Below are 13016 nucleotides of genomic sequence, written 5' to 3' on the forward strand. Positions count from 1 at the left end.
TTGTGTAATTAGTACAATTTTATAACTTTTTTAAAATAATTATGTTGGCGGATTATTCCGCTGTTTATTGTAAAGTCTGGTAGACGGTCCCGTTTGAAAAAAAATATGTAAAATTGTTTAAAACTCAATATGGGTAAGAAGTGTTATCAAAACAAAGGTAAGAACACGGTCTCACGGTCTCATCAAATCTATATAATTTGTTCAAAGCTACACGTGTTTCGCTCCTATCGGAGCATCATCAGGCCTAAAAAATACATTAAGATATTTTTCACAAAAAGAACGCTTATAAATTATGATAAAACTCATTACCTAAACCTACACAGATCACATTACAACTAACAACAAAGGAAAGCTAGGTTAAGTTAACAATTCCCACCATAGATAAAAATGTATGTTAAAAAAATAAAAAAGTAAAAATGTAAAATGTCACCAGTGGGGAAAGATCCAGCAACCTTTAGATTCATAGGCGCGCGTCTAACCCATAGGCCACCAAGTAACTTAATCAAACATGCGGAACAATCTAAACTATATTAATAGGTGTGAATGTAAGTAAACAATCTTAACAATAAAAACCAAAAATATATAAAATCGAAAATGACAAGACTTTTAAAACTCTTTGAGAGAGGTTGTTATAAATGAGGTGAGGTTCAAACGTGAAAATATCGTTCACACACACAAGGTTAGGGCTCTTCCTAGCTTTAGTTATTTCCATTTTTTCCAATAAGTCCAGTTTTTTGCCTTTTGAGCACTCATGCAAAATATCCGCTCCCTGAGTTAAAGAAAAACCATGTGAGGAGGCCAATAACTGATTTGCAAACGCCGATTTAGTTTCAATCATGTCAGTATCCCTGTACCTGTCCACCAAACTTGTATGTTCCTTTATTCTGGTGGAAATTTTTCTCCCTGATTGCCCTATGTAAATGGCATTATAGTCATCTTAATGAATATACTGCTGATTTTGAAAAGAAATCTGCTTTATCTATTATACTAACTAGCTGACTTTTTTAAAATGTTTGTAGTTTTAAAAGCAATTATGAGATTTGTAGACTTGAAAAAGTTTGCAAGCTGAAAAGAAATATTACCAAAAAATGAAATTGATCTAAAAAGGTGACTATTTTCATTATCAAGTTGTAAGTGAGTTTATATTTATTATAGAATTTAGAATAAAGGCGATTAAATATATCAAGTGGAAAACCATTATTAAAAGCAATATTTTTAATTACTTTTAGTTCATCAAAGAAAGCTTCTTTAGAAAGGGCGATGTTGAAAAGGCGATAGAAAAGGGAATTAAAAGAGGCAACCTTGTGGGAATAAGGGGAGTTTGAGGAGTATTGGATGACATTGGGTAGGTTTGCGGTAAATCTCAAATTCAAGTTTGTTGGTATTTTTTGAAACAAGCACATCAAGAAAAGGCAACCTTCCATCTCTTTCTTCTTCAATGGTAAACGAGATATTTGCGTGAAGAGAGTTTATAGAAATGAGGAAATCTGCCAATTCTAGATCATTTCCGTTACATACCACAAAAATATCATCCACGTATCTCCTATATACAGTGAGAAAAGCACCAAACTTCCCATTGACAATCCTTTTCTCCAAATGGTGCATAAAAATCTCACTCAGAAGAGGCGAGAGGCAAGACCCCATTGCCGGTCCAGTAACTTGTCTAAAAAACCTGTTGTTAAAAATGAAAAAAATCTGATCAAGTACTAGCTTGAGGAGTGTTAAAAGATCATCCACAATAAATCTGTCATGCGGTGACTTAAGCAAAAGGGACCTGACTAGATCAAGGCAATCACCAGGTGGAATGCTTGGAAATAATTTCTTAACGTCCAGAGAAATTAGTTTTGAACCCTCTGGTATGCAGATATTTTTTAAAAAATTTGTCAATTCTACTGATTTTTTTGTGAAATAAGTACTTCTGAAACCAGTTACATCTCTGAGTGTGGTATTTAACCAAGCTGACTGAATTAAGAAGTGTTATTTTCGTAGAAAAACACAAAATATGCTAGTGTTGCTGGAATCGAAGGCGTGAGATTTTTGAGAACTCATTTAGATTCTATTTTAATTTGTGTAAAGCACTTCGGCCATATTACCAATAAGATTTGCATACTATAATATATCTTCTAAGAAACTTTAAAAACATAAATGTTCTTCTACTGACTTTATTCTCCCATTTAGTTAAGCTCCGGCTTGAGTATATTGGTTAAGTCATGCTTCTCAAGCAATAATCAAAGACGAAAGCAAACAATGAGGGTTCCAGAGAGTTTTAAGTATCAAAAATATGAGTGAAACTCGTATTAAGTTTTAAATAACCAGTTGTTAACTAGTTGTTAACTATTTTTTATTCTACTATTTTAATTTTCTTTTAGTGACTAATAAATGTCTTTATTATTATATAAGGTGTTCGAGTTTTACTTTGATTCATTGTACGTATTGGAAAATTAAGTTAACGTTATATCATATTTAAAAATGAAAACACATACTATACATTATTATTTTTTAAAATTTGTAAGTTAAAACTATACAAAAACAGACATTCAGTTTTAAGAAGAACTGCATTAAACATTGCCAACACCAGTATATGTATAACTGTTAACATCTTACTAAAATTATTTTAATAATGTGGATTAACTTTTATTCTAGTAAAGGAATAATCTATATATTTTACTTACACACATACTTGTAAGCAAGGTGTGATTGAAGATACAAGGAAGTTATCGAAAATAAATTATGCGAAAAAATAAATTGGGCAGATGTTCTCATTCGCTGCTACACATTGCCCTCCGTCAGTAGAAAGTGGCACTCAACTTTGGAACACACATTTTCAACGTCTTCTTAGGATTTTTATTACTCCACGCCGCTGCTGCCATGTTGCGTTTTATGATTAATTGTTTCAGGGGGCATACTTAATGTGTTTGCTTGAGATGGCAGTACATTTGTCATTATTACCTACTCCATTTTTTTCTATCACCCAAAACCATCAATAAGCATTGTGTATTGTCTGATTTAATATTTTTATTTTTGGATTATACTGAAGTAAGGAATAAGGAAATATAAATTTGATCTTAAAATAATAATAAACTGTGCTGGTTTAGAATACTTTACAGAATAATGACTTTAATGGTTATTTCTAATTATTAAAAAAAAAACTCAATTTATTTTATCCCGAATATCATTTCAACTCATATTCATGTTAGTTTTCCCTTCAGTTTTTTTATCAAAATATACCAATCAATTTGACATCCCCAAATACATAAAGACAGGTAATTTAGTTTTAAATTGTAGTTCCCAAAATACTTACGTCACATCATTTGGTAATAATTACGTTTTAATTTTGGTGCCATACCGCGCTATTCTCACGAGCTCAATCATGATGATAATGGCATATTTGATAGTTGTTATGAATTGGATGTCGGAATAGTGTCGAGTTCCCCTTTATTTATATGTATACGTAATTATAAGTGTCATTTCCGTTTACATGTAGAAGTCTCCCTATTTTGATCCCTCCTTTTGATTAGTTTTTATTTAATTTTACTTTTCGCAGTATATAAACTACTTACAAAAAATGTAAAAATAAAAGTTCAAAAATCATGTTTACCAAACATGTGTTTATCTGCCAAACATTAAAAGAAAATATTTTTTATTTACTAAATTTGTTTTTATAGAAAAATATATGTAATTGACAAAACTGTCTAATTTAATTTATAATTATATATAGTTTTAAAATTTGTTTTTACTTGATAGTTGCCTTGCTGTGAGGAAACTTCTTCACATACACTTAAAATATCTAAAATAGGATCAAATAGCCTCTCTCATTTTTTAGTTAACTTATTAGGGTTTATACATCTAATTTTAATTATATAGACATATTCGTTCCCAAAATATTCGTTTTTCTTTATATTTTGTTATTAATTTAAAAATCATAAACGGAATGGCATCGAAAGTAGTTTTCTACTATATTGGATCTGATTATTTAAATAAAAGGCTTTAGTATATGCATAGCATTCCATAAATTTTTTTTTTATATTTTAGCATAGATAATAAGAATTTCGAGTCAAAAACAAAACTATCTGTTTTTCAATAATGAGTAAGTAAATGTAGAAATTTGCAGCTTGCATTGGCATTGTTTTATAAAAAGACAACAAAGTGGCTCCTTTAAATTATCAGTGACTTCTTTAAACTAACTAGTTTAACCCGTTTTTTCCCAGAGTTCCGATATTGGAAATGTCATTATTGTCCCGGTGTTCCAAAATCGGAACGACCACGTTGTCCCCCTCTCTTTTCTACGAAGCTGTCTTTCCATCGCGCGGTCGTGTTAGTGTCGTTCTGGCTAGCATAAGAGAAGGTTTGATGTGCGTTTTTGCTAATTTTCCGCATTTAGTGTGCTAATTACTGATTTTTTAAGTTCACAATATGGCGTTAATAAAGTAAGTATAATTTTTATAGCTTTGATAATTAAATTGTTCTACTGCAAAGAATTTATTGTAAGTGATGTAATTCAAGATATTTTATATACCCAATACGAATATTATTGAAAGTTACTAAATGATTTGATCATTTTAGGTTGTTCCTATATTAGAACACTGGGAACAAACGAGGACATAATTTTTTATTTTTATTGTAGGTATTACACGACCCAAGAACTAATTGATTTAGTTGAAGATGTGCAGTTTTGGGCTGCAGATGTTTTTATCACACTTCCAAACGATGGAAGGAATTCTGAAGAGGATTCTGAAGATGATGAAGTTCCTTCAGCTAGTGTAAATCACCTTAGTGGTCGTCAAATGCAGTCAGAAGCTTATGCTAAAATAAAGAACATTGATGGAGTAGTTTATATTGGAGATAATGATCAGGATAAAAATATTGAGGAAATCTTCGCAATCGATTCGCAACCAGGAACCTCAGGCCATTCTATCGTAAACGATAACTCTCCTGAATTATCTGATGGTAATGCAAGCGACGATAGCGATAATATACCTTTAGCTCGCTTGGTAACCCAAGCTAATATAAACAGAACAAATTTAGAAAGAAGCTGGAAAAAAGTGGAATTGAATAACTCCTTCCCACAATTTGTTTCTCCGAAAGAGCCTGGCGCAAACGTCGACATATTTCCAGATGCTGTTGCGTGCTTTGAATCATTTTTTGACATGGAAATATGTAATTATTTAGTAGAAATGTTTAATTTATATGCCAGACAAAAAGGCAATCATAATTTTAGTACTGATGCAGGAGAACTAAAATGCTTTATTAGTATTTTATATTTATCCGGGCATTTACAAGTTCCAAGATGGCGTATGCCTTGGGAGGTGGATACTGATACATACAATCCATTAGTAGCAAATGCAAACGCATATTGAATGACCGATTTTTGTCTTATGCTCCGCTTAACGAAAAACTGTTTATTGATGAAAGTATGGTATCATATTTCGGAAGGCATGGAGCAAAGCAGTACATAAAAGGTAAACCTAATAGGTACGGCTATAAAATATGGTCCTTGTGTGAAAAATCTGGGTACCTAACACAATTTAATCCCTATCAAGGTAAACAAGCAAATAGGCGCTACATGGACCTAGGATTGGGAGGATCTGTAGTGATGACCCTTTTGGAGAATCTCCCAAAAAATGTCGCATTTAAAATTTATGGCGACAAATATTTTTCCTCCCTAAAATTAGTCAATTCGCTCCAGAAGATCGGAGTAGGATATACAGGTACAATCAACGGGAATAGATTAGAGAATTGTCATTTGCGCAATAAAATGCAAGAAAAAAAGGGTACAAGAGGCAGCTTTGATTATTCTACAGACGCTAATTCTCAAATAACAGTTACCTTATGGAATGATAACCGTCCTGTTCTAATTGTAAGTAGTTGCGATCGAGTGAATCCTGTTGGTCAAGTTAGTCGGTGGATTTCCAGTGAGAAAAAAAAAGCCTGGTTCCTCAGCCTTTTGTAGTCGGGCAATATAATAAATATATGGGTGGAGTGGACCGAATGGATCAAAATATACACAACTATAGAATTTTGGGGTTCGTTCCAAGAAATGGTGGTGGAGTCTTTTCGCATTTTGCTTGGACTCATACATGCGTAACGCCTGGCAGTATTACAGATTTCAACCAAATGGCGAAAAAGTGGATTTTTTAAAGTTTTGAAGAGAAGTGGTGCAGGTATATTTAAAAAAATATGGAAGGCCTATTTTAACTGGAGGACGCCCTAAAACATTGAAGTCGTTAGAGGCTCGGAACCATAATCAAATTAGGTACGATGGTTTGAATCATTGGATTATTCCAGCCACAAAACAGAATAGGTGCGCCCTATGTCACAAAAACTCGACTAAGATGTGTGAGAAATTTAACCTCAATTTACATGAGGTTTGTTTTAAAGACTATGATGTGTCCGCTTAATAAATATTTAATGATTTTTTAAATTAAACTTGACTTTTGTTCATAAAAATTAAAGTTGGTTTTAATACACCCATGTGTTTCCAGTGTTCCAAAAATGGAACATCAATTTAAGAAATGAAAAAAAATATTTAGAAACAGAAAAACAAATTTTCACAGAAAAATATAATTAGTTAATTTAATTTTTTCAAAATTCGGGCATAACAGGTAATTTTAATTTATTTAAACTTGGGAAAATACGGATTAAAATTTTAAAGCTAAAATTCTTTAGAATTTCATAATTTTAATATTCTCTCATAAACGATATGATTTGGCAAATATTATGAGTTGACAATTATGCAAATATTCAGCAATACATGCCTATACAAAATAATGTTTTGTTATTTTATTGAGTTTTAAAATTTACTACAATAACAAAACCTAAAATATACTTTATATAGTTGTCATTTTTGCACCACTGAAGGTGCATTGCAGAGCACAGCAAAGCTGAATGCTTAGGTGAGATTTAGTAAATTTAAATACTCGCATATCTATTTTTTAGCATTTTAATATTTCAAGTACTATACCATTAGTTTAAGTTGATTTAGAAAATATATAAATATTGTCACTTATTTTAGAGAATTAATGTTAATATTCCATAAAGCGAAAATCAGCAGTCTTGCTTGAGCATGTTGGATTTAATGTTTTTTTAAATAATTAAGGTCCTGTTTTCAAAATAAATAAATACGCAATACAATAAAATTATTTATTTAATAAAATATAAATATCACTAACAATTTGCATTTGAGATCAAACATTTATTCGCGTTCTTGTTTTTAAAACTATGTAGTTAGAATTATATTACATTTACTGGTTTTAATTTTTTGCAACAATATTGCACTTGTAAAACATAACAAAATGTTTAGATATTTATTACTTAAATAATACATTTGAAAGATAAAACTTTGATAGAGAAGCTAAGTCAGTTTTTTATTGATACGAATATAAGGAGATTAAACATTCCTGAGAAATATGAAACTTTATTTAAAAATTTTAGCCAAAAATTTTTATCTTAAAAATATTAATTTTAAATATAGCGATATGTAGTGATTCTATTAAGTTTATCTCTTATTATTTAATTTCCAAGTACTTTTCAGAAATATGGTCAATATGAGATATGTATTCTGTAGTATTGTGCAACAACGCATGTACTCCCTAGATGTGATAATTACTATCAGCGTCTAATCAATGACTATAAACTAGAGCATAGAAATTTAAATTCAAGGCAACAAAAACTCACGGTTCAAAGTTTTTTAAAGTTTCATATTATAAATAAAACTTTTAAGGCATACTTTTGATATTTTTTTTACATCATAATGACTGTTAATGAAAATCCTATAGTCCTTACCAAATCACCTATAGAAAATTTAATCCTATATTAATGAATATTGATGGCCAAAGAGGATTAAGTCGAACTTTAGATTTAAGATTTATAAAATCGACATATTTAGTTAAAACAAAAATATGTTTGTTTTTTGTCGTCTGCTTGTTTTCAGACTAATCTCGATTGTGCGTATAAGTTTTTGAATTGAAAGAAATTGAAAGAAATATGTACTTATTAAAATTGTAAATATTTTAGTAGACTTTTGTCAGAAATCTTCCCTTAAAAACGCATTTTCCTATTTTACCAACAAGTTTTTATGACCTCTAAATCCTCTTATAGGATTAAATTTAATTTCATAGACGCAATTTTAGGTAACTAACCATAGAAAAAGAGCTACTTGACCATGGGCAAACCCTTTGCCTAATTTTATTCAAAAACTTTGGCAAACAAGGGTGAAGCGGATATAGGGTTTCAAAGGGTGCGTTCTATTGGCACATTTTGCGTAAGGGTTAAGAATAATTTTTCAAAAGGTTTACGGTCTAGGAATCCTTAACAATGGTTTGGCACATGGGCACTTATGGGCCTAAATGAAGCAGAAAAGTAGAAAAGACTCCTCGAGTGGTTGTATCGACAAAATGTATTCTAAGAGGTAAAGGCAGTGAAATTTGTAAAATTTAAATTTATCGCACAAATATTGCTTTACAGCTTATAATATGCCTCATAAAAATTCTTACATAACATGCAATTTAATAAAAGGTTATATAGTGTTATAAGTCTTAAACAAATAGAATGCTTAAGGGAGTGGTTTATATTATCTACATATTAAAATATTTATTCTCGATTTAAAATTGCTTTGTGTTCTACTGTGAGATAAAAAAAAATTAAAAATAATATATATACAGTATGTGGGATTAATTGCAAATACGCATAAAATGTAAATTTTGACAAAAATTAAGTTTGAAACACTATTCTTACTAAATATTTTATATAAAACACGGTATATACTTTTTTCTTTCTTCCAAATTTCAGAAGGATTGGCAGTATTTTTACATAGACAAAAATGAACTAAAAGAAGTAAAATAGTGTTATGGCTGCTTTTTTCTATATGAGTCTAAAGTATGAATTTGGTAAAACTTTTCTCAAAAAATATCCAGAAAAATTGGTTGCATTATTACGTCATATTTGCAAATGATTTATTTGCAGATAACCTAATAAAGTAGAACCACGTAAACTAATAAAGCTAAATTTATTAATCCATTTATTTACCAACATTGGGGTAAACCCAATTACAACCAGCCAGTAAGAAAATAAAAATAAAATTACAATACATACAGACGAGGTAAAAGGAATGATGACTGCTTGACAATATCAAAGAATTGTTAATCTGTTAATTGTCGAATCTGTTAATAATAAGGAACTACAATACTATAGGGAAACCTTTAAATAATAACAATAATTTTCTAAAACTAGCCAAGGATTTGGCAAATAGGTCGATATTCCCTGATATAGCATTAAAATTATCACACAATGCATGTAAATGTAAAAACTTCAAAATATTTCTATTGGGAATCTGCAAGTAGATAAATATCATTTATGCGAGAATTAAAACGTGGTATAATAAAACTAAGATTTAAAGCAGATAGGGATCGTTTAATATATGGTTAACCAGTTATACAGATCGTGTTTTCGTTCGTTACTTATAGGAAACCGCATAGAGGCGAAATTTTGCAACGTCGCGCGTGTACGAGTGCCTGCGACAGAAGAGTGACAGAACACCGCCCCGGCCGGTCGTAAACATCTGACTTTTGTGGGAGCTGCGTTGTTTGGCGACAAAATGTCCCAAAATATTACGCGAAAATCCAGGCATTTTTAAAATATTTATTCTAATGCGGGTTTTACAGACATGACAATGTGTAAAACCCGCATAGAATTGTAATCTTAAAATGTTTAATATGCTGTGTTCTGCATAATGAAAATTAAAGCGTTATTCTAATAAAAAATAAAATATCAACTCTGATAAAAATATAATAAAAAATCAGAAATAAAACTCTAATAAACAACCTTAACAACGTATCATTTTTTAAATAAAAGGCCTTCTTTCACTAAACAAAAACGTAACCTATCATAAAAGCTATTTTGCACTTCGACAATTTTATTTCGCAACTCCTTTAAATTTGTTGGCCTACTAAATTCATGCTTGTAAATGGTCTGCTTAAGGTAACCCCACAGATAAAAGTCATTTGGAGACAAATCTGAACATCTAGGAGGCCATTTAATATCGCCAGTCCCAATAATAAGGCGGTTAGGAAAAGTATTTGTTAAAAATTCTTTTACCCTAGCCGCGTTATGAGCAGGACAGCCATCTTGCTGAAAATAAACCGATCCCAGGTCTATATCAGGTAGGATTTGAATGGCAGGAAGAACTTGGTTTTGCAGCAACTCAAGGTACTTTTGGGCGTTTAAAATGCCATCAATAAAAAATGGCCCTATAACATTGTCGCCCAAAATACCTGCCCAAACATTCAATTTCTGAGGATACTGGGTACGAAACTGAAAACTTCTGTGCTCGTTTTCCTGAGACCAATAACGAACAATGGAAGAATTGTGTTTGCCATGTAATGGAAAAGAAGATTCATCAGAAAACAAAATATTTTTTTAAAAATATTCGTTTTCATTTGCCTTTTCCATCATAGTTTCACAAAATTTCATTCTTCGCCATTGGTCTTCAGGAAATATTTCCTGAGTTTTTGAATACTTAAAACATTTGTACCCATATTTTTTCCGGATACGAGCAACAGTTTTATTGCTCATTATCAATTCCTCTCCAACACTTCTAGTGGACCGTGTCGAATCAAGTTCTAGGGTACTGCAAGCCATTTCTTCCCGCCGTTCTATATCCTGGATTACTTCAACAGGTGGTTCTTGACGTTTTGTGTGGCATTTTTTACAATCTTGAAGACAAAAAGATGTCTCAAAATTTGTAACAACATTTAAAACCGTTTTTGCACAAGGAATCGGTCTTTTCTCAAATGTCACTGAAAACAAATCTCTACATTGTACTGCCGAATTGCCTCCATAAAACCATTTAATTAGTTAAACTCTTTCGGAAGGGGTATAAACAGCCATAGTGAAAAAAACACGAAAATAACGCTCAAAAATTATTAATGCAACGTGCAGTAACACAGCAAAGTGAGGTCTGCTGACTCCCGGTTCAAAAAACAACAACGAAAAATTCCGCCGCCTGCAAGCCGCAACCAAGCGGTGTTGCCATTATTTTGGGTAATACGTAGCTCATGATAGCACGATCTGTATGTAAAAATACTAATTTTTTATGCTTCTTAAAAGATGTGAAGTCAAACCTTTTCAAGAGTTCATTGTATGGACAACCCTGAAAAGAATTTACTCCATTCTGCTTAAGACTTTAATGTTTCCAAAATATCTTTAATGATTCTCTAGGGTAGAATAATGAATATTATAATCCGGGGACCTTGGAATGGCTGCAAACTTATGCCTAGAACGAAAATAATAAAATAATAATTTAGCAGCATAGATATGTTGAAATTCTGTAGTATAGCGTACAATCAATTTAAACATTTTTAAAGACATACACATGTAATTGAGTTAAAGTTTGGTATAAACGGCATCTTTCTATCAAACAAAACCCTTAAATTCCTATTGTTAAATTATTATTATTAAATGTATCTATCTAATCGAATAAGTAGTTTTAGGTTTAAGTTATAGTCGTAGAGCAAAATTAACATTAAGCGTGTTCCCTGTGTCATTCATAAAAATATAAAAAAATAGAGAACCCAAGGCACAGTATTAAGGTGTCCCCGAAGTGGTTGTGTATTCTTCTAATTGAAATCCAGTGATAACTTCATACTGACATCGGTTTGAAGCTATTATTTGAAAAGATTCATTAGCAACTTCGTTTTTAGCAGAAGATTATGATCTAGTCAGTAGAATGGTTTTGAAAAATCTAAACACATCCACTTAAAAACCTTCATTATGGTTACTGCAAAAAATTGATTTATTGTAGTTACATTTTACCTTGTACATCCATTCTTAAAAAAACCATGCTTACTGGTAACTAGATTATTTTAAAGTTTAAATAAAAGAAAGTGGTGTAAAGTAATTTTAATTCTTTTTTGAAAAGCTACAAATAATACATAGTGGTCTATAATTTTTATTGTAATTGTTAAGGTCTTTTTTATTGTTCGACCAATTTTAGATTTTTTCCAAATATTGTATATTTTTAATGTGTTTAATGCACATATCAATCAATATTTTAACAGGATTTACTAGTGCAAGACGACAATCTTGTATTAGAAACACTTAAATTAAATCAGGACCTGTCGTAGGTTTTAGATTTAGATTTACCAAACGCTAAAAAAATATCATCCTTCGGTAATGCTATCTATTTGAATAATTTCATTAATTTATGATAGATACTGACTTATTTGGAATATTATTACCAGCTAGTGAAGGGGCTGTCTTAAAAAAACTCTGCAAATACATTAAGTATATCAATAGGTTCATTAGGTTCCTGATCCTCTAACCTCGTAGAGCTAGTTAGACCCGTAATCTATTGTTTACTTTGACAAAAAACTATAAATTTAAAGACACCCTAGAAAAAAAATGGTGAATTTTTGAATGCAACATTTTTGCATAAATACTGAATTTAATTTGCAGGGCAATATTAGCTAATTAGACTTTAGTGCATATAGGTCTCATGATGGATCCATCATGCTCTACCATGGACTAAAGGCCAACAGTTTTCGAAAATCCAAGAAAAGGCTCTATCTAGTCTAAGAATTTGTATCTAGCGCGTATGATTGCTGGGAACTTCACGTTGGCGTGGTCTAGTAGCACAATAAGTGTCCATACTAGGTGATTCTTTGCATCTGCAGAGTGCTTTTCGGTCGAGCAGACTCTTTAGATTTGTTGCGAAAGCTACACATTTGGCTTTGTAGACTATAAGTTTGAAGCCTATCGGCAGTTCTACGGATCCGAGTGCTTAGCTCTATCGTTTGGCCTTGTAAATAAAATATTATATTTACTGAATCACTATTACAGTTTTATTTAAAAAATAAAGATTATCAAAAGCAATTTAATCTACGTGAATGCAAGAAATGCAGCATTTACACAGTTAATATCAAGATAGTTGGACGAAAAAGAGATATAAGCTTTAGGAGGTGTTTATCACGGCTATATTCTTTTTCCACCTTTGTCCAATTTATACAATTATATATTTTTTT

Source organism: Anthonomus grandis, chromosome 4 (assembly GCF_022605725.1).
Source record: "Anthonomus grandis grandis chromosome 4, icAntGran1.3, whole genome shotgun sequence".
In the NCBI taxonomy this organism is placed as follows: domain Eukaryota; kingdom Metazoa; phylum Arthropoda; class Insecta; order Coleoptera; family Curculionidae; genus Anthonomus; species Anthonomus grandis.